The following is a 16,240-nucleotide window of genomic DNA, read 5'->3' on the forward strand; positions in this document are numbered from 1 at the left end:
AAACTTTGGTAAAACACAAAGTAGCAAAAGATTACCGGAATGCTTAGTGGAAATTCATCAGAATTCTAATAGTAACTTATAGCTGGTTCCATGGTGTAATGGTTAGCACTTTGGACTCTGAATCCAACAATCCGAGTTCGAGTCTAGGTGGGACCTGTTAATGTAACCACTTCTCCTGAAAAGTACAGTTAGGTGATATCAACCCAAACCCAAAGTTACTATAATATCGATAATTAAAACATAGGTGCTTAATTTTCCTTATGTCATAATAATCTGTCACGTTAGTGGTAAGAACATAAACTTCGGTAAAACACAAACTAGCAAAAAATTACTGGTGTGCTTAGTGAAATTCATCACAATTCTAATAGTAACTTTTAGCTGGTTCCATGGTGTAATGGTTAGCACTTTGGACTCTGAATCCAACAATCCGAGTTCTAGTCTCGGTGGGACCTGTTAATGTAACCACTTTTCCTGAAAAGTACAGTTAGCTGATATCAACCCAAACCCAAAGTTACTATAATATCGATAATTACAAACATAGGTGCTTAATTTTCCTTATGTCATAATAATCTGTCATGTTAGTGGTAAGAACATAAACTTTGGTAAAACACAAACTAACAAAAAATTACCGGTATGCTTAGTGGAAATTCGTCACAATTCTAATAGTAACTAATAGCTGGTTCCATGGTGTAATGGTTAGCACTTTGGACTCTGAATCCAACAATCCGAGTTCGAGTCTCGGTGGGACCTGTTAATGTAACTGTACTTTTCCTGAAAAGTGCAGTTAGCTGATATCAACCCAAACCCAAAGTTACTATGATATCCTTAATTACAACATAGGTGCTTAATTTTCCTTATGTCATAATAATCTGTCACTCACGTTAGTAGTAAGAACATAAAGTTTGGTAAAACACAAACTAGCAAAAAATTACCGGTACGCTTAGTGGAAATTCATCACAATTCTAATAGTAACTAATAGCTGGATTCCATGGTGTAATGGTTAGCACTTTGGACTCTGAATCCAACAATCCGAGTTCGAGTCTCGGTGGGACCTGTTGATGTAAACTGTGCTTTTCCTGAAAAGTAAGTTAGCTGATATCAACCTAAACCCAAAGTTACTATAATATCGTTAATTAAAAACATAGGTGCTTAATTTTCCTTATGTCATAATAATCTGTCACTCACGTTAGTGTAAGAACATAAACTTTGGTAAAACACAAACTAGCAAAAAATTACCAGTACGCTTAGTGGAAATTCATCACAATTCTAATAGTAACTAATAGCTGGTTCCATGGTGTAATGGTTAGCACTTTGGACTCTGAATCCAACAATCCGAGTTCGAGTCTCGGTGGGACCTGTTAATGTAACTGTACTTTTCCTGAAAAGTACAGTTAAACTGATATCAACCCAAACCCAAAAGTTACTGTAATATCGTTAATTACAAACTTAGGTGCTTAATTTTCCTTATGTCATAATAATCTGTCACTCACGTTAGTGGTAAGAACATAAACTTTGGTAAAACACAAAGTAGCAAAAAATTACCGGACGCTTAGTGGAAATTCATCAGAATTCTAATAGTAACTTATAGCTGGTTCCATGGTGTAATGGTTAGCAGTTAGCTCTGATATCAACCCAAGCCCAAAGTTACTATAATATCGTTAAATACAAACATAGGTGCTTAATTTTCCTTATGTCATAATAATCTGTCACTCACGTTAGTGGTAAGAACATAAACTTTGGTAAAACACAAAGTAGCAAAAAATTACCGGTACACTTAGTGGAAATTCATCAAATTCTAATAGTAACTAATTGCTGGTTCCATGGTGTAATGGTTAGCACTTTGGACTCTGAATCCAACAATCCGAGTTCGAGTCTCGGTGGGACCTGTTAATGTAACTGTGCTTTTCCTGAAAAGTACAGTTAAACTGATATCAACCCAAACCCAAAAGTTACTGTAATATCGTTAATTACAAACATAGGTGCTTAATTTTCCTTATATCATAATAATCTGCCACGTACGTTAGGGGTAAGAACATAAACTTTGGTAAAACACAAAGTAGCAAAAGATTACCGGAACGCTTAGTGGAAATTCATCACAATTCTAATAGTAACTTATAGCTGGTTCCATGGTGTAATGGTTAGCACTTTGGACTCTGAATCCAACAATCCGAGTTCGAGTCTCGGTGGGACCTGTTAATGTAACTACTTTTCCTGAAAAGTACAGTTAGCTGATATCAACCCAAACCCAAAGTTACTATAATATCGTTAATTACAAACATAGGTGCTTAATTTTCCTTATATCATAATAATCTGTCACTCACGTTAGTGGTAAGAACATAAACTTTGGTAAAACACAAACTAGCACAAAATTACCAGTACACTTAGTGGAAATTCAACACAATTCTAATAGCAACTAATAGCTGGTTCCATGGTGTAATGGTTAGCACTTTGGACTCTGAATCCAACAATCCGAGTTCAAGTCTCGGTGGGACCTGTTAATGTAACTGTGCTTTTCCTGAAAAGTACAGTTAGCTGATATCAACCTAAACCCAAAGTTACTATAATATCGTTAATTACAAACATAGGTGCTTAATTTTCCTTATGTCATAATAATCTGTCACTCACGTTAGTGTAAGAACATAAACTTTGGTAAAACACAAACTAGCAAAAAATTACCGTACGCTTAGTGGAAATTCATCACAATTCTCATAGTAACTAATAGCTGGTTCCATGGTGTAATGGTTAGCACTTTGGACTCTGAATCCAACAATCCGAGTTCGAGTCTCGGTGGGACCTGTTGATGTAAACTGTGCTTTTCCTGAAAAGTACAGTTAGCTGATATCAACCTAAACCCAAAGTTACTGTAATATCGTTAATTAAAAACATAGGTGCTTAATTTTCCTTATGTCATAATAATCTGTCACTCACGTTAGTGGTAAGAAACATAAACTTTGGTAAAACACAAACTAGCAAAAAATTACCAGTACGCTTAGTGGAAATTCATCACAATTCTAATAGTAACTAATAGCTGGTTCCATGGTGTAATGGTTAGCACTTTGGACTCTGAATCCAACAATCCGAGTTCGAGTCTCGGTGGGACCTGTTAATGTAACTGTCTTTTCCTGAAAAGTACAGTTAGCTGATATCAACCAAAACCCAAAGTTACTATAATATCGTTAATTACAAACATAGGTGCTTAATTTTCCTTGTCATAATAATCACTCACGTTAGTGGGAAGAACATAAACTTTGGTAAAACACAAACTAGCACAAAATTACTGGTACACTTAGTGGAAATTCGTCACAATTCTAATAGTAACTTAATAGCTGGTTCCATGGTGTAATGGTTAGCACTTTGGACTCTGAATCCAACAATCCGAGTTCGAGTCTCGGTGGGACCTGTTAATGTAACTGTTCTTTTCCTGAAAAGTACAGTTAGCTGATATCAACCCAGGCCCAAAGTTACTTAATATCGTTAATTACAAACATAGGTGCTTAATTTTCCTTATGTCATAATAATCTGTCACTCACGTTAGTGGTAAGAACATAAACTTTGGTAAAACACAAACTATCAAAATTACCCGTATGCTTAGTGGAAATTCTTCAGAATTCTAATAGTAACTAATTGCTGGTTCCATGGTGTAATGGTTAGCACTTTGGACTCTGAATCCAACAATCCGAGTTCGAGTCTCGGTGGGACCTGTTAATGTAACTACTTTTCCTGAAAAGTACAGTTAGCTGATATCAACCCAAACCCAAAGTTACTATAATATCGTTAATTACAAACATAGGTGCTTAATTTTCCTTATATCATAATAATCTGTCACTCGCGTTAGTGGTAAGAACATAAACTTTGGTAAAACACAAAGTAGCAAAAAATTATCTGTATGCTTAGTGGAAATTCAACACAATTCTAATAGCTAACTAATAGCTGGTTCCATGGTGTAATGGTTAGCACTTTGGACTCTGAATCCAACAATCCGAGTTCGAGTCTCGGTGGGACCTGTTAATGTAATGTTCTTTTCCTGAAAAGTACAATTAGCTGATATCAACCCAAACCCAAAGTTACTATAATATCGTTAATTACAAACATAGGTGCTTAATTTTCCTTATGTCATAATAATCTGTCACTCACGTTAGTAGTAAGAACATAAAGTTTGGTAAAACACAAACTAGCAAAAAATTACCGGTACGCTTAGTGGAAATTCATCACAATTCTAATAGTAACTAATAGCTGGTTCCATGGTGTAATGGTTAGCACTTTGGACTCTGAATCCAACAATCCGAGTTCGAGTCTCGGTGGGACCTGTTGATGTAACTGTGCTTTTCCTGAAAAGTACAGTTAGCTGATATCAACCAAACCCAAAGTTACTATAATATCGTTAATTACAAAACATAGGTGCTTAATTTTCCTTATGTCATAATAATCTGTCACTCACGTTAGTGGTAAGAAACATAAACTTTGGTAAAACACAAACTAGCAAAAAATTACCAGTACGCTTAGTGGAAATTCATCACAATTCTATTCGTAACTAATAGCTGGTTCCATGGTGTAATGGTTAGCACTTTGGACTCTGAATCCAACAATCCGAGTTCGAGTCTCGGTGGGACCTGTTAATGTAACTGTACTTTTCCTGAAAAGTACAGTTAGCTGATATCAACCAAACCCAAAGTTACTGTAATATCGGTAATTACAAACATAGGTGCTTAATTTTCCTTATGTCATAATAATCTGTCACTCACGTTAGTGGTAAGAACATAAACTTTGGTAAAACACAAACTAGCAAAAATTACCGGTACACTTAGTGGAAATTCATCAGAATTCTAATAGTAACTAAAAGCTGGTTCCATGGTGTAATGGTTAGCACTTTGGACTCTGAATCCAACAATCTGAGTTCGAGTCTTGGTGGGACCTGTTAATGTAACTGTACTTTTCCTGAAAAGTACAGTTAACTGATATCAACCCAAACCCAGAGTTACTATAATATCGTTAATTACAAACATAGGTGCTTAATTTTCCTTATGTCATAATAATCTGTCACTCACGTTAGTGGTAAGAACATAAACTTTGGTAAAACACAAAGTACCAAAAAATTACTGGTACGCTTAGTGGAAATTCGTCACAATTCTAATCTAACTAATAGCTGGTTCCATGGTGTAATGGTTAGCACTTTGGACTCTGAATCCAACAATCCAAGTTCGAGTCTCGGTGGGACCTGTTAATGTAATTGACTTTTCCTGAAAAGTACAGTTAGCTGATATCAACCCAAACCCAAAGTTACTATAATATCGTTAATTACAAACATAGGTGCTTAATTTTCCTTATGTCATAATAATCTGTCACTCACGTTAGTGGTAAGAACATAAACTTTGGTAAAACACAAACTAGCAAAAAATTACCGGTACACTTAGTGGAAATTCATCACAATTCTAATAGGTAACTAATAGCTGGTTCCATGGTGTAATGGTTAGCACTTTGGACTCTGAATCCAACAATCCGAGTTCGAGTCTCGGTGGGACCTGTTAATGTAAACTGTACTTTTCCTGAAAAGTACAGTTAGCTGATATCAACCCAAACCCAAAAGTTACTATTATATCGTTAATTACAAACATAGGTGCTTAATTTTCCTTATGTCATAATAATCTGTCACTCACGTTAGTAGTAAGAACATAAACTTTGGTAAAACACAAACTAGCAAAAATTACCGGAACGCTTAGTGGAAATTCATCACAATTCTAATAGTAACTTATAGCTGGTTCCATGGTGTAATGGTTAGCACTTTGGACTCTGAATCCAACAATCCGAGTTCGAGTCTCGGTGGGACCTGTTAATGTAACTGTACTTTTCCTGAAAAGTACAGTTAGCTGATATCAACCCAAACCCAAAGTTACTATAATATCGTTAATTACAAACATAGGTGCTTAATTTTCCTTATATCATAATAATCTGTCACTCACGTTAGTGGGTAAGAACATAAACTTTGGTAAAACACAAACTAGCAAAAATTACCGGTACACTTAGTGGAAATTCATCACAATTCTAATAGTAACTAATAGCTGGTTCCATGGTGTAATGGTTAGCACTTTGGACTCTGAATCCAACAATCCGAGTTCGAGTCTCGGTGGGACCTGTTAATGTAACTACTTTTCCTGAAAAGTACAGTTAGCTGATATCGAATCCCAAGCCCAAAGTTACTATAATATCGTTAATTACAAACATAGGTGCTTAATTTTCCTTATGTCATAATAATCTGTCACTCACGTTAGTGGTAAGAACATAAACTTTGGTAAAACACAAACTAGCAAAAAATTACGGTACGCTTAGTGGAAATTCGTCACAATTCTAATAGTAACTAATAGCTGGTTCCATGGTGTAATGTAGCACTTAGTACACTTAGTGGACTCTAATCAACAACAATCACGAGTCTCGAGTTCGAGTCTCGGTGGGACCTGTTAATGTACATGTGCTTTTCCTGAAAAGTACAGTTAGCTGATATCAACCTAAACCCAAAGTTACTATAATATCGTTAATTACAAACATAGGTGCTTAATTTTCCTTATGTCATAATAATCTGTCACTCACGTTAGTAGTAAGAACATAAACTTTGGTAAAACACAAACTAGCAAAAAATTACCAGGTACGCTTAGTGGAAATTCGTCACAATTCTAATAGTAACTAATAGCTGGTTCCATGGTGTAATGGTTAGCACTTTGGACTCTGAATCCAACAATCCAAGTTCGAGTCTCGGTGGGACCTGTTGATGAAACTGTGCTTTTCCTGAAAAGTAAAGTTAGCCGATATCAACCTAAACCCAAAGTTACTATTAATATCGTTAATTACAAACATAGGTGCTTAATTTTCCTTATGTCATAATAATCTGTCACTCACGTTAGTAGTAAGAACATAAAATTTGGTAAAACACAAACTAGCAAAAAATTACCAGTACACTTAGTGGAATTTAATCACAATTCTAATAGGTAACTAATAGCTGGTTCCATGGTGTAATGGTTAGCACTTTGGACTCTGAATCCAACAATCCGAGTTCGAGTCTCGGTGGGACCTGTTAATGTAACTGTACTTTTCCTGAAAAGTACAGTTAGCTGATATCAACCCAAACCCAAAGTTACTATAATGTTGGTAATTACAAACATAGGTGCTTAATTTTCCTTGTCATAATAATCTGTCACTCACGTTAGTGGGAAGAACATAAACTTTGGTAAAACACAAACTAGCACAAAATTACTGGTACACTTAGTGGAAATTCGTCACAATTCTAATCGTAACTAATAGCTGGTTCCATGGTGTAATGGTTAGCACTTTGGACTCTGAATCCAACAATCCGAGTTCGAGTCTCGGTGGGACCTCTTAGTGTAACTGTTCTTTTCCTGATAAAGTACAGTTAGCTGATATGAATCCAAGCCCAAAGTTACTGTAATATCGTTAATTACAAACATAGGTGCTTAATTTTCCTTATGTCATAATAATCTGTCACTCACGTTAGTGGTAAGAACATAAACTTTGGTAAAACACATTAGCAAAAAATTACCAGTACGCTTAGTGGAAATTCATCACAAATTTAATAGTAACAAATAGCTGGTTCCATGGTGTAATGGTTAGCACTTTGGACTCTGAATCCAACAATCCGAGTTCGAGTCTCGGTGGGACCTGTTAATGTAACTGTACTTTTCCTGAAAAGTACAGTTAACTGATATCAACCCAAACCCAGAGTTACTGTAATATCGTTAATTACAAACATAGGTGCTTAATTTTCCTTATGTCATAATAATCTGTCACTCACGTTAGTGGTAAGAACATAAACTTGGGTAAAACACAAAGTACAGTAGCAAAAAATTACTGGTACGCTTAGTGGAAATTCGTCACAATTCTAATGGTAACTAATAGCTGGTTCCATGGTGTAATGGTTAGCACTTTGGACTCTGAATCCAACAATCCGAGTTCGAGTCTCGGTGGGACCTGTTAATGTAATTGTACTTTTCCCGAAAAGTACAGTTAACTGATATCAACCCAAACCCAAAGTTACTATAATGTTGGTAATTACAAACATAGGTGCTTAATTTTCCTTGTCATAATAATCTGTCACTCACGTTAGTGGGAAGAACATAAACTTTGGTAAAACACAAACTAGCACAAAATTACTGGTACACTTAGTGGAAATTCGTCACAATTCTAATAGCAACTAATAGCTGGTTCCATGGTGTAATGGTTAGCACTTTGGACTCTGAATCCAACAATCCGAGTTCGAGTCTCGGTGGGACCTGTTAATGTAATGTATTTTCCTGAAAAGTACAGTTAACTGATATCAACCCAAACCCAAAGTTACTATAATATCGTTAATTACAAACATAGGTGCTTAATTTTCCTTGTCATAATAATCTGTCACTCACGTTAGTGGGAAGAACATAAACTTTGGTAAAACACAAACTAGCACAAAATTACTGGTACACTTAGTGGAAATTCATCACAATTCTAATAGTAACTTATAGCTGGTTCCATGGTGTAATGGTTAGCACTTTGGACTCTGAATCCAACAATCCGAGTTCGAGTCTCGGTGGGACCTGTTAATGTAACTGTACTTTTCCTGAAAAGTACAGTTAGCTGATATCAACCCAAACCCAAAGTTACTATAATGTTGGTAATTACAAACATAGGTGCTTAATTTTCCTTGTCATAATAATCTGTCACTCACGTTAGTGGGAAGAACATAAACTTTGGTAAAACACAAACTAGCACAAAATTACTGGTACACTTAGTGGAAATTCGTCACAATTCTAATCGTAACTAATAGCTGGTTCCATGGTGTAATGGTTAGCACTTTGGACTCTGAATCCAACAATCCGAGTTCGAGTCTCGGTGGGACCTCTTAGTGTAACTGTCTTTTCCTGATAATTACAGTTAGCTGATATGAATCCAAGCCCAAAGTTACTGTAATATCGTTAATTACAAACATAGGTGCTTAATTTTCCTTATGTCATAATAATCTGTCACTCACGTTAGTGGTAAGAACATAAACTTTGGTAAAACACATTAGCAAAAAATTACCAGTACGCTTAGTGGAAATTCATCACAAATTTAATAGTAACAAATAGCTGGTTCCATGGTGTAATGGTTAGCACTTTGGACTCTGAATCCAACAATCCGAGTTCGAGTCTCGGTGGGACCTGTTAATGTAACTGTACTTTTCCTGAAAAGTACAGTTAACTGATATCAACCCAAACCCAGAGTTACTGTAATATCGTTAATTACAAACATAGGTGCTTAATTTTCCTTATGTCATAATAATCTGTCACTCACGTTAGTGGTAAGAACATAAACTTGGGTAAAACACAAAGTACAGTAGCAAAAAATTACTGGTACGCTTAGTGGAAATTCGTCACAATTCTAATGGTAACTAATAGCTGGTTCCATGGTGTAATGGTTAGCACTTTGGACTCTGAATCCAACAATCCGAGTTCGAGTCTCGGTGGGACCTCACAGTGTAATTGTTCTTTTCCGGAAAAGTAGTTAGCTGATATTAATCCAAGCCCAAAGTTACTACAATATCGTTAATTACAAACATAGGTGCTTAATTTTCCTTATGTCATAATAATCTGTCACTCACGTTAGTGGTAAGAACATAAACTTTGGTAAAACACAAAGTAGCAAAAAATTACTGGTACGCTTAGTGGAAATTCATCAGAATTCTAATAGTAACTAATTGCTGGTTCCATGGTGTAATGGTTAGCACTTTGGACTCTGAATCCAACAATCCGAGTTCGAGTCTCGGTGGGACCTGTTAATGTAACTGTACTTTTCCTGAAAAGTACAGTTAACTGATATTAACCCAAACCCAGAGTTACTGTAATGTCGTTAATTACAAACATAGGTGCTTAATTTTCCTTATATCATGATAATCTGCCACGTACGTTTGGGGTAAGAACATAAACTTTGGTAAAACACAAAGTAGCAAAAGATTTCCAGAACGCATAGTGGAAATTCAACACAATTCTAATAGTAACTTATAGCTGGTTCCATGGTGTAATGGTTAGCACTTTGGACTCTGAATCCAACAATCCGAGTTCGAGTCTCGGTGGGACCTGTTGATGAAACTGTGCTTTTCCTGAAAAGTAAAGTTAGCCGATATCAGCCTAAACCCAAAGTTACTATAATATCGTTAATAACAAACATAGGTGCTTAATTTTCCATATGTCATAATAATCTGTCACTCACGTTAGTAGTAAGAACATAAAGTTTGGTAAAACACAAGCTAGCAAAAAATTACTCGTTTGCGTAGTGGAATTTCATCACAATTCTAATAGCAACTAATAGCTGGTTCCATGGTGTAATGGTTAGCAATTTGGACTCTGAATCCAACAATCCGAGTTCGAGTGTCGGGTGGACCTGTTAATGTAAATGTACTTTTCCTGAAAAGTACAGTTAGCTGATATCAACCCAAACCCAAAGTTACTATAATGTTGGTAATTACAAACATAGGTGTTTAATTTTCCTTGTCATAATAATCTGTCACTCACGTTAGTGGGAAGAACATAAACTTTGGTAAAACACAAAGTAGCAAAAAATTACCAGTACACTCAGTGGAAATTCGTCATAATTCTAATCGTAACTAATAGCTGGTTCCATGGTGTAATGGTTAGCACTTTGGACTCTGAATCCAACAATCCGAGTTCAAGTCTCGGTGGGACCTCTTAGTGTAATTGTTCTTTTCTTGAAAAGTACAGTTTGCTGATATGAATCCAAGCCCAAAGTTACTGTAATATCGTTAATTACAAACATAGGTGTTTAATTTCCCTTATGTCATAATAATCTGTCACTCACGTTAGTGGTAAGAATATAAACTTCGGTAAAACACAAAGTAGCAAAAAATTACCTCTACACTTAGTGGAAATTCATCACAATTATCATAGTAACTAATAGCTGGTTCCATGGTGTAATGGTTAGCACTTTGGACTCTGAATCCAACAATCCGAGTTCGAGTCTCGGTGGGACCTGTTAATGTAATTGTACTTTTCCTGAAAAGTACAGTTAACTGATATCAACCCAAACCCAAGAGTTACTGTAATATCGTTAATTACAAACATAGGTGCTTAATTTTCCTTATATCATAATAATCTGCCACGTACGTTAGGGGTAAGAACATAAACTTTGGTAAAACACAAAGTAGCAAAGATTACCGGAACGCTTAGTGGAAATTCATCAGAATTCTAATAGTAACTTATAGCTGGTTCCATGGTGTAATGGTTAGCACTTTGGACTCTGAATCCAACAATCCGAGTTCGAGTCTCTGTGGGACCTGTTAATGTAACTACTTTTCCTGAAAAGTACAGTTAGCTGATATCAACCCAAGCCCAAAGTTACTATAATATCGTTAATTACAAACATAGGTGCTTAATTTTCCTTATATCATAATAATCTGTCACTTACGTTAGTGGTAAGAATATAAACTTTGGTAAAACACAAACTAACAAAAAATTATCGGTATGCTTAGTGGAAATTCGTTGCAATTCTTATAGTAACTAATAGCTGGTTTCATGGTGTAATAGTTAGCACTTTGGACTCTGAATCCAACAATCCGAGTTCGAGTCTCGGTGGGACATGTTAATGTAACTGTACTTTTCCTGAAAAGTGCAGTTAGCTGATATCAACCCAAACCCAAAGTTACTATAATATCGTTAATTATGAACATAGGTGCTTAATTTTCCTTATGTCATAATAATATGTCACTCATGTTAGTGGTAAGAACATAAACATTGGTAAAACACAAACTAGCACAAAATTACCAGTACACTTAGTGGAAATTCAACACAATTCTAATAGCAACTAATAGCTGGTTCCATGGTGTAATGGTTAGCACTTTGGACTCTGAATCCAACAATCCGAGTTCGAGTCTCGGTGGGACCTGTTGATGAAACTGAGCTTTTCCTGAAAAGTAAAATTAGCCGATATCAACGTAAACCCAAAATTACTATTAATATCGTTAATTACAAACATAGGTGCTTAATTTTCCTTATGTCATAATAATCTGTCACTCACGTTAGTAGTAAGAACATAAAATTTGGTAAAACACAAACTAGCAAAAAATTACCAGTACGCTTAGTGGAATTTCATCACAATTCTAATAGTAACTAATAGCTGGTTCCATGGTGTAATGGTTAGCACTTTGGACTCTGAATCCAACAATCCGAGTTCGAGTCTCGGTGGGACCTGTTAATGTAACTGTACTTTTCCTGAAAAGTACAGTTAGCTGATATCAACCCAAACCCAAAGTTACTATAATGTTGGTAATTACAAACATAGGTGCTTAATTTTCCTTGTCATAATAATCTGTCACTCACGTTAGTGGGAAGAACATAAACTTTGGTAAAACACAAACTAGCACAAAATTACTGGTACACTTAGTGGAAATTCGTCACAATTCTAATCGTAACTAATAGCTGGTTCCATGGTGTAATGGTTAGCACTTTGGACTCTGAATCCAACAATCCGAGTTCGAGTCTCGGTGGGACCTCTTAGTGTAACTGTTCTTTTCCTGATAAGTACAGTTAGCTGATATGAATCCAAGCCTAAAGTTACTGTAATATCGTTAATTACAAACATAGGTGCTTTATTTTCCTTATGTCATAATAATCTGTCACTCACGTTAGTGGTAAGAACATAAACTTTGGTAAAACACATTAGCAAAAAATTACCAGTACGCTTAGTGGAAATTCATCACAAATTTAATAGTAACAAATAGCTGGTTCCATGGTGTAATGGTTAGCACTTTTGACTCTGAATCCAACAATCCGAGTTCGAGTCTCGGTGGGACCTGTTAATGTAACTGTACTTTTCCTGAAAAGTACAGTTAACTGATATCAACCCAAACCCAGAGTTACTGTAATATCGTTAATTACAAACATAGGTGCTTAATTTTCCTTATGTCATAATAATCTGTCACTCACGTTAGTGGTAAGAGCATAAACTTGGTAAAACACAAAGTACAGTAGCAAAAAATTACTGGTACGCTTAGTGGAAATTCGTCACAATTCTAATGGTAACTAATAGCTGGTTCCATGGTGTAATGGTTAGCACTTTGGACTCTGAACCCAACAATCCGAGTTCGAGTCTCGGTGGGACCTGTTAATGTAATTGTACTTTTCCCGAAAAGTACAGTTAACTGATATCAACCCAAACCCAAAGTTACTATAATGTTGGTAATTACAAACATAGGTGCTTAATTTTCCTTGTCATAATAATCTGTCACTCACGTTAGTGGGAAGAACATAAACTTTGGTAAAACACAAACTAGCACAAAATTACTGGTACACTTAGTGGAAATTCGTCACAATTCTAATAGCAACTAATAGCTGGTTCCATGGTGTAATGGTTAGCACTTTGGACTCTGAATCCAACAATCCGAGTTCGAGTCTCGGTGGGACCTGTTGATGAAACTGAGCTTTTCCTGAAAAGTAAAGTTAGCCGATATCAACCTAAACCCAAAATTACTATTAATATCGTTAATTACAAACATAGGTGCTTAATTTTCCTATGTCATAATAATCTGTCACTCACGTTAGTAGTAAGAACATAAAATTTGGTAAAACACAAACTAGCAAAAAATTACCAGTACGCTTAGTGGAATTTCATCACAATTCTAATAGTAACTTATAGCTGGTTCCATGGTGTAATGGTTAGCACTTTGGACTCTGAATCCAACAATCCGAGTTCGAGTCTCGGTGGGACCTGTTAATGTAACTGTACTTTTCCTGAAAAGTACAGTTAGCTGATATCAACCCAAACCCAAAGTTACTATAATGTTGGTAATTACAAACATAGGTGCTTAATTTTCCTTGTCATAATAATCTGTCACTCACGTTAGTGGGAAGAACATAAACTTTGGTAAAACACAAACTAGCACAAAATTACTGGTACACTTAGTGGAAATTCGTCACAATTTATTCGTAACTAATAGCTGGTTCCATGGTGTAATGGTTAGCACTTTGGACTCTGAATCCAACAATCCGAGTTCGAGTCTCGGTGGGACCTCTTAGTGTAACTGTTCTTTTCCTGATAATTACAGTTAGCTGATATGAATCCAAGCCCAAAGTTACTGTAATATCGTTAATTACAAACATAGGTGCTTAATTTTCCTTATGTCATAATAATCTGTCACTCACGTTAGTGGTAAGAACATAAACTTTGGTAAAACACATTAGCAAAAAATTACCAGTACGCTTAGTGGAAATTCATCACAAATTTAATAGTAACAAATAGCTGGTTCCATGGTGTAATGGTTAGCACTTTGGACTCTGAATCCAACAATCCGAGTTCGAGTCTCGGTGGGACCTGTTAATGTAATTGTACTTTTCCCGAAAAGTACAGTTAACTGATATCAACCCAAACCCAAAGTTACTATAATGTTGGTAATTACAAACATAGGTGCTTAATTTTCCTTGTCATAATAATCTGTCACTCACGTTAGTGGGAAGAACATAAACTTTGGTAAAACACAAACTAGCACAAAATTACTGGTACACTTAGTGGAAATTCGTCACAATTCTAATAGCAACTAATAGCTGGTTCCATGGTGTAATGGTTAGCACTTTGGACTCTGAATCCAACAATCCGAGTTCGAGTCTCGGTGGGACCTGTTGATGAAACTGAGCTTTTCCTGAAAAATAAAGTTAGCCGATATCAACCTAAACCCAAAATTACTATTAATATCGTTAATTACAAACATAGGTGCTTAATTTTCCTTATGTCATAATAATCTGTCACTCACGTTAGTAGTAAGAACATAAAATTTGGTAAAACACAAACTAGCAAAAAATTACCAGGTACGCTTAGTGGAATTTCATCACAATTCTAATAGTAACTTATAGCTGGTTCCATGGTGTAATGGTTAGCACTTTGGACTCTGAATCCAACAATCCGAGTTCGAGTCTCGGTGGGACCTGTTAATGTAACTGTACTTTTCCTGAAAAGTACAGTTAGCTGATATCAACCCAAACCCAAAGTTACTATAATGTTGGTAATTACAAACATAGGTGCTTAATTTTCCTTGTCATAATAATCTGTCACTCACGTTAGTGGGAAGAACATAAACTTTGGTAAAACACAAACTAGCACAAAATTACTGGTACACTTAGTGGAAATTTGTCACAATTCTATTCGTAACTAATAGCTGGTTCCATGGTGTAATGGTTAGCACTTTGGACTCTGAATCCAACAATCCGAGTTCGAGTCTCGGTGGGACCTCTTAGTGTAACTGTTCTTTTCCTGATAATTACAGTTAGCTGATATGAATCCAAGCCCAAAGTTACTGTAATATCGTTAATTACAAACATAGGTGCTTAATTTTCCTTATGTCATAATAATCTGTCACTCACGTTAGTGGTAAGAACATAAACTTTGGTAAAACACATTAGCAAAAAATTACCAGTACGCTTAGTGGAAATTCATCACAAATTTAATAGTAACAAATAGCTGGTTCCATGGTGTAATGGTTAGCACTTTGGACTCTGAATCCAACAATCCGAGTTCGAGTCTCGGTGGGACCTGTTAATGTAACTGTACTTTTCCTGAAAAGTACAGTTAACTGATATCAACCCAAACCCAGAGTTACTGTAATATCGTTAATTACAAACATAGGTGCTTAATTTTCCTTATGTCATAATAATCTGTCACTCACGTTAGTGGTAAGAACATAAACTTGGGTAAAACACAAAGTACAGTAGCAAAAAATTACTGGTACGCTTAGTGGAAATTCGTCACAATTCTAATGGTAACTAATAGCTGGTTCCATGGTGTAATGGTTAGCACTTTGGACTCTGAATCCAACAATCCGAGTTCGAGTCTCGGTGGGACCTCACAGTGTAATTGTTCTTTTCCGGAAAAGTAGAGTTAGCTGATATTAATCCAAGCCCAAAGTTACTACAATATCGTTAATTACAAACATAGGTGCTTAATTTTCCTTATGTCATAATAATCTGTCACTCACGTTAGTGGTAAGAACATAAACTTTGGTAAAACACAAAGTAGCAAAAAATTACTGGTACGCTTAGTGGAAATTCATCAGAATTCTAATAGTAACTAATTGCTGGTTCCATGGTGTAATGGTTAGCACTTTGGACTCTGAATCCAACAATCCGAGTTCGAGTCTCGGTGGGACCTGTTAATGTAACTGTACTTTTCCTGAAAAGTACAGTTAACTGATATTAACCCAAACCCAGAGTTACTGTAATGT

The 16,240-nt window shown here is 35.8% G+C and overlaps 40 non-coding genes across 40 annotated transcripts; all 40 read left to right on the plus strand.

Moving 5' to 3' along the window:
- Positions 1-678: 678 nt before the first annotated feature.
- On the plus strand, positions 679-750 carry TRNAQ-CUG (transfer RNA glutamine (anticodon CUG)). Its single transcript has one exon. It is a non-coding gene; the product is annotated as a tRNA-Gln (tRNA).
- A 535-nt stretch (positions 751-1,285) lies between these two features.
- Positions 1,286-1,357, plus strand: TRNAQ-CUG (transfer RNA glutamine (anticodon CUG)). Its single transcript has one exon. It is a non-coding gene; the product is annotated as a tRNA-Gln (tRNA).
- A 457-nt stretch (positions 1,358-1,814) lies between these two features.
- TRNAQ-CUG (transfer RNA glutamine (anticodon CUG)) lies at positions 1,815-1,886 on the plus strand. Its single transcript has one exon. It is a non-coding gene; the product is annotated as a tRNA-Gln (tRNA).
- Positions 1,887-2,120: 234 nt separating this feature from the next.
- TRNAQ-CUG (transfer RNA glutamine (anticodon CUG)) lies at positions 2,121-2,192 on the plus strand. The gene has a single exon. It is a non-coding gene; the product is annotated as a tRNA-Gln (tRNA).
- Positions 2,193-2,724: 532 nt separating this feature from the next.
- TRNAQ-CUG (transfer RNA glutamine (anticodon CUG)) lies at positions 2,725-2,796 on the plus strand. The gene has a single exon. It is a non-coding gene; the product is annotated as a tRNA-Gln (tRNA).
- A 234-nt stretch (positions 2,797-3,030) lies between these two features.
- On the plus strand, positions 3,031-3,102 carry TRNAQ-CUG (transfer RNA glutamine (anticodon CUG)). Its single transcript has one exon. It is a non-coding gene; the product is annotated as a tRNA-Gln (tRNA).
- Positions 3,103-3,328: 226 nt separating this feature from the next.
- TRNAQ-CUG (transfer RNA glutamine (anticodon CUG)) lies at positions 3,329-3,400 on the plus strand. Its single transcript has one exon. It is a non-coding gene; the product is annotated as a tRNA-Gln (tRNA).
- Positions 3,401-3,629: 229 nt separating this feature from the next.
- On the plus strand, positions 3,630-3,701 carry TRNAQ-CUG (transfer RNA glutamine (anticodon CUG)). The gene has a single exon. It is a non-coding gene; the product is annotated as a tRNA-Gln (tRNA).
- A 231-nt stretch (positions 3,702-3,932) lies between these two features.
- On the plus strand, positions 3,933-4,004 carry TRNAQ-CUG (transfer RNA glutamine (anticodon CUG)). Its single transcript has one exon. It is a non-coding gene; the product is annotated as a tRNA-Gln (tRNA).
- Positions 4,005-4,235: 231 nt separating this feature from the next.
- Positions 4,236-4,307, plus strand: TRNAQ-CUG (transfer RNA glutamine (anticodon CUG)). The gene has a single exon. It is a non-coding gene; the product is annotated as a tRNA-Gln (tRNA).
- A 233-nt stretch (positions 4,308-4,540) lies between these two features.
- Positions 4,541-4,612, plus strand: TRNAQ-CUG (transfer RNA glutamine (anticodon CUG)). Its single transcript has one exon. It is a non-coding gene; the product is annotated as a tRNA-Gln (tRNA).
- An 837-nt stretch (positions 4,613-5,449) lies between these two features.
- On the plus strand, positions 5,450-5,521 carry TRNAQ-CUG (transfer RNA glutamine (anticodon CUG)). The gene has a single exon. It is a non-coding gene; the product is annotated as a tRNA-Gln (tRNA).
- Positions 5,522-5,754: 233 nt separating this feature from the next.
- Positions 5,755-5,826, plus strand: TRNAQ-CUG (transfer RNA glutamine (anticodon CUG)). The gene has a single exon. It is a non-coding gene; the product is annotated as a tRNA-Gln (tRNA).
- A 232-nt stretch (positions 5,827-6,058) lies between these two features.
- On the plus strand, positions 6,059-6,130 carry TRNAQ-CUG (transfer RNA glutamine (anticodon CUG)). The gene has a single exon. It is a non-coding gene; the product is annotated as a tRNA-Gln (tRNA).
- An 860-nt stretch (positions 6,131-6,990) lies between these two features.
- TRNAQ-CUG (transfer RNA glutamine (anticodon CUG)) lies at positions 6,991-7,062 on the plus strand. Its single transcript has one exon. It is a non-coding gene; the product is annotated as a tRNA-Gln (tRNA).
- A 230-nt stretch (positions 7,063-7,292) lies between these two features.
- On the plus strand, positions 7,293-7,364 carry TRNAQ-CUG (transfer RNA glutamine (anticodon CUG)). The gene has a single exon. It is a non-coding gene; the product is annotated as a tRNA-Gln (tRNA).
- A 231-nt stretch (positions 7,365-7,595) lies between these two features.
- TRNAQ-CUG (transfer RNA glutamine (anticodon CUG)) lies at positions 7,596-7,667 on the plus strand. The gene has a single exon. It is a non-coding gene; the product is annotated as a tRNA-Gln (tRNA).
- Positions 7,668-7,904: 237 nt separating this feature from the next.
- Positions 7,905-7,976, plus strand: TRNAQ-CUG (transfer RNA glutamine (anticodon CUG)). Its single transcript has one exon. It is a non-coding gene; the product is annotated as a tRNA-Gln (tRNA).
- Positions 7,977-8,206: 230 nt separating this feature from the next.
- Positions 8,207-8,278, plus strand: TRNAQ-CUG (transfer RNA glutamine (anticodon CUG)). Its single transcript has one exon. It is a non-coding gene; the product is annotated as a tRNA-Gln (tRNA).
- Positions 8,279-8,506: 228 nt separating this feature from the next.
- TRNAQ-CUG (transfer RNA glutamine (anticodon CUG)) lies at positions 8,507-8,578 on the plus strand. Its single transcript has one exon. It is a non-coding gene; the product is annotated as a tRNA-Gln (tRNA).
- Positions 8,579-8,808: 230 nt separating this feature from the next.
- On the plus strand, positions 8,809-8,880 carry TRNAQ-CUG (transfer RNA glutamine (anticodon CUG)). The gene has a single exon. It is a non-coding gene; the product is annotated as a tRNA-Gln (tRNA).
- A 229-nt stretch (positions 8,881-9,109) lies between these two features.
- Positions 9,110-9,181, plus strand: TRNAQ-CUG (transfer RNA glutamine (anticodon CUG)). Its single transcript has one exon. It is a non-coding gene; the product is annotated as a tRNA-Gln (tRNA).
- A 237-nt stretch (positions 9,182-9,418) lies between these two features.
- On the plus strand, positions 9,419-9,490 carry TRNAQ-CUG (transfer RNA glutamine (anticodon CUG)). The gene has a single exon. It is a non-coding gene; the product is annotated as a tRNA-Gln (tRNA).
- A 230-nt stretch (positions 9,491-9,720) lies between these two features.
- TRNAQ-CUG (transfer RNA glutamine (anticodon CUG)) lies at positions 9,721-9,792 on the plus strand. Its single transcript has one exon. It is a non-coding gene; the product is annotated as a tRNA-Gln (tRNA).
- A 232-nt stretch (positions 9,793-10,024) lies between these two features.
- TRNAQ-CUG (transfer RNA glutamine (anticodon CUG)) lies at positions 10,025-10,096 on the plus strand. Its single transcript has one exon. It is a non-coding gene; the product is annotated as a tRNA-Gln (tRNA).
- Positions 10,097-10,630: 534 nt separating this feature from the next.
- Positions 10,631-10,702, plus strand: TRNAQ-CUG (transfer RNA glutamine (anticodon CUG)). The gene has a single exon. It is a non-coding gene; the product is annotated as a tRNA-Gln (tRNA).
- A 232-nt stretch (positions 10,703-10,934) lies between these two features.
- Positions 10,935-11,006, plus strand: TRNAQ-CUG (transfer RNA glutamine (anticodon CUG)). The gene has a single exon. It is a non-coding gene; the product is annotated as a tRNA-Gln (tRNA).
- Positions 11,007-11,844: 838 nt separating this feature from the next.
- On the plus strand, positions 11,845-11,916 carry TRNAQ-CUG (transfer RNA glutamine (anticodon CUG)). The gene has a single exon. It is a non-coding gene; the product is annotated as a tRNA-Gln (tRNA).
- Positions 11,917-12,149: 233 nt separating this feature from the next.
- On the plus strand, positions 12,150-12,221 carry TRNAQ-CUG (transfer RNA glutamine (anticodon CUG)). The gene has a single exon. It is a non-coding gene; the product is annotated as a tRNA-Gln (tRNA).
- Positions 12,222-12,451: 230 nt separating this feature from the next.
- On the plus strand, positions 12,452-12,523 carry TRNAQ-CUG (transfer RNA glutamine (anticodon CUG)). The gene has a single exon. It is a non-coding gene; the product is annotated as a tRNA-Gln (tRNA).
- An 840-nt stretch (positions 12,524-13,363) lies between these two features.
- On the plus strand, positions 13,364-13,435 carry TRNAQ-CUG (transfer RNA glutamine (anticodon CUG)). Its single transcript has one exon. It is a non-coding gene; the product is annotated as a tRNA-Gln (tRNA).
- Positions 13,436-13,667: 232 nt separating this feature from the next.
- On the plus strand, positions 13,668-13,739 carry TRNAQ-CUG (transfer RNA glutamine (anticodon CUG)). The gene has a single exon. It is a non-coding gene; the product is annotated as a tRNA-Gln (tRNA).
- Positions 13,740-13,968: 229 nt separating this feature from the next.
- On the plus strand, positions 13,969-14,040 carry TRNAQ-CUG (transfer RNA glutamine (anticodon CUG)). Its single transcript has one exon. It is a non-coding gene; the product is annotated as a tRNA-Gln (tRNA).
- A 230-nt stretch (positions 14,041-14,270) lies between these two features.
- On the plus strand, positions 14,271-14,342 carry TRNAQ-CUG (transfer RNA glutamine (anticodon CUG)). Its single transcript has one exon. It is a non-coding gene; the product is annotated as a tRNA-Gln (tRNA).
- A 230-nt stretch (positions 14,343-14,572) lies between these two features.
- On the plus strand, positions 14,573-14,644 carry TRNAQ-CUG (transfer RNA glutamine (anticodon CUG)). Its single transcript has one exon. It is a non-coding gene; the product is annotated as a tRNA-Gln (tRNA).
- A 234-nt stretch (positions 14,645-14,878) lies between these two features.
- Positions 14,879-14,950, plus strand: TRNAQ-CUG (transfer RNA glutamine (anticodon CUG)). The gene has a single exon. It is a non-coding gene; the product is annotated as a tRNA-Gln (tRNA).
- A 230-nt stretch (positions 14,951-15,180) lies between these two features.
- On the plus strand, positions 15,181-15,252 carry TRNAQ-CUG (transfer RNA glutamine (anticodon CUG)). The gene has a single exon. It is a non-coding gene; the product is annotated as a tRNA-Gln (tRNA).
- A 230-nt stretch (positions 15,253-15,482) lies between these two features.
- TRNAQ-CUG (transfer RNA glutamine (anticodon CUG)) lies at positions 15,483-15,554 on the plus strand. The gene has a single exon. It is a non-coding gene; the product is annotated as a tRNA-Gln (tRNA).
- A 237-nt stretch (positions 15,555-15,791) lies between these two features.
- On the plus strand, positions 15,792-15,863 carry TRNAQ-CUG (transfer RNA glutamine (anticodon CUG)). The gene has a single exon. It is a non-coding gene; the product is annotated as a tRNA-Gln (tRNA).
- A 232-nt stretch (positions 15,864-16,095) lies between these two features.
- On the plus strand, positions 16,096-16,167 carry TRNAQ-CUG (transfer RNA glutamine (anticodon CUG)). Its single transcript has one exon. It is a non-coding gene; the product is annotated as a tRNA-Gln (tRNA).
- The last annotated feature ends 73 nt before the right edge of the window (positions 16,168-16,240 follow it).

This window comes from Palaemon carinicauda, chromosome 1, assembly GCF_036898095.1.
Source record: "Palaemon carinicauda isolate YSFRI2023 chromosome 1, ASM3689809v2, whole genome shotgun sequence".
NCBI lineage: Eukaryota > Metazoa > Arthropoda > Malacostraca > Decapoda > Palaemonidae > Palaemon > Palaemon carinicauda.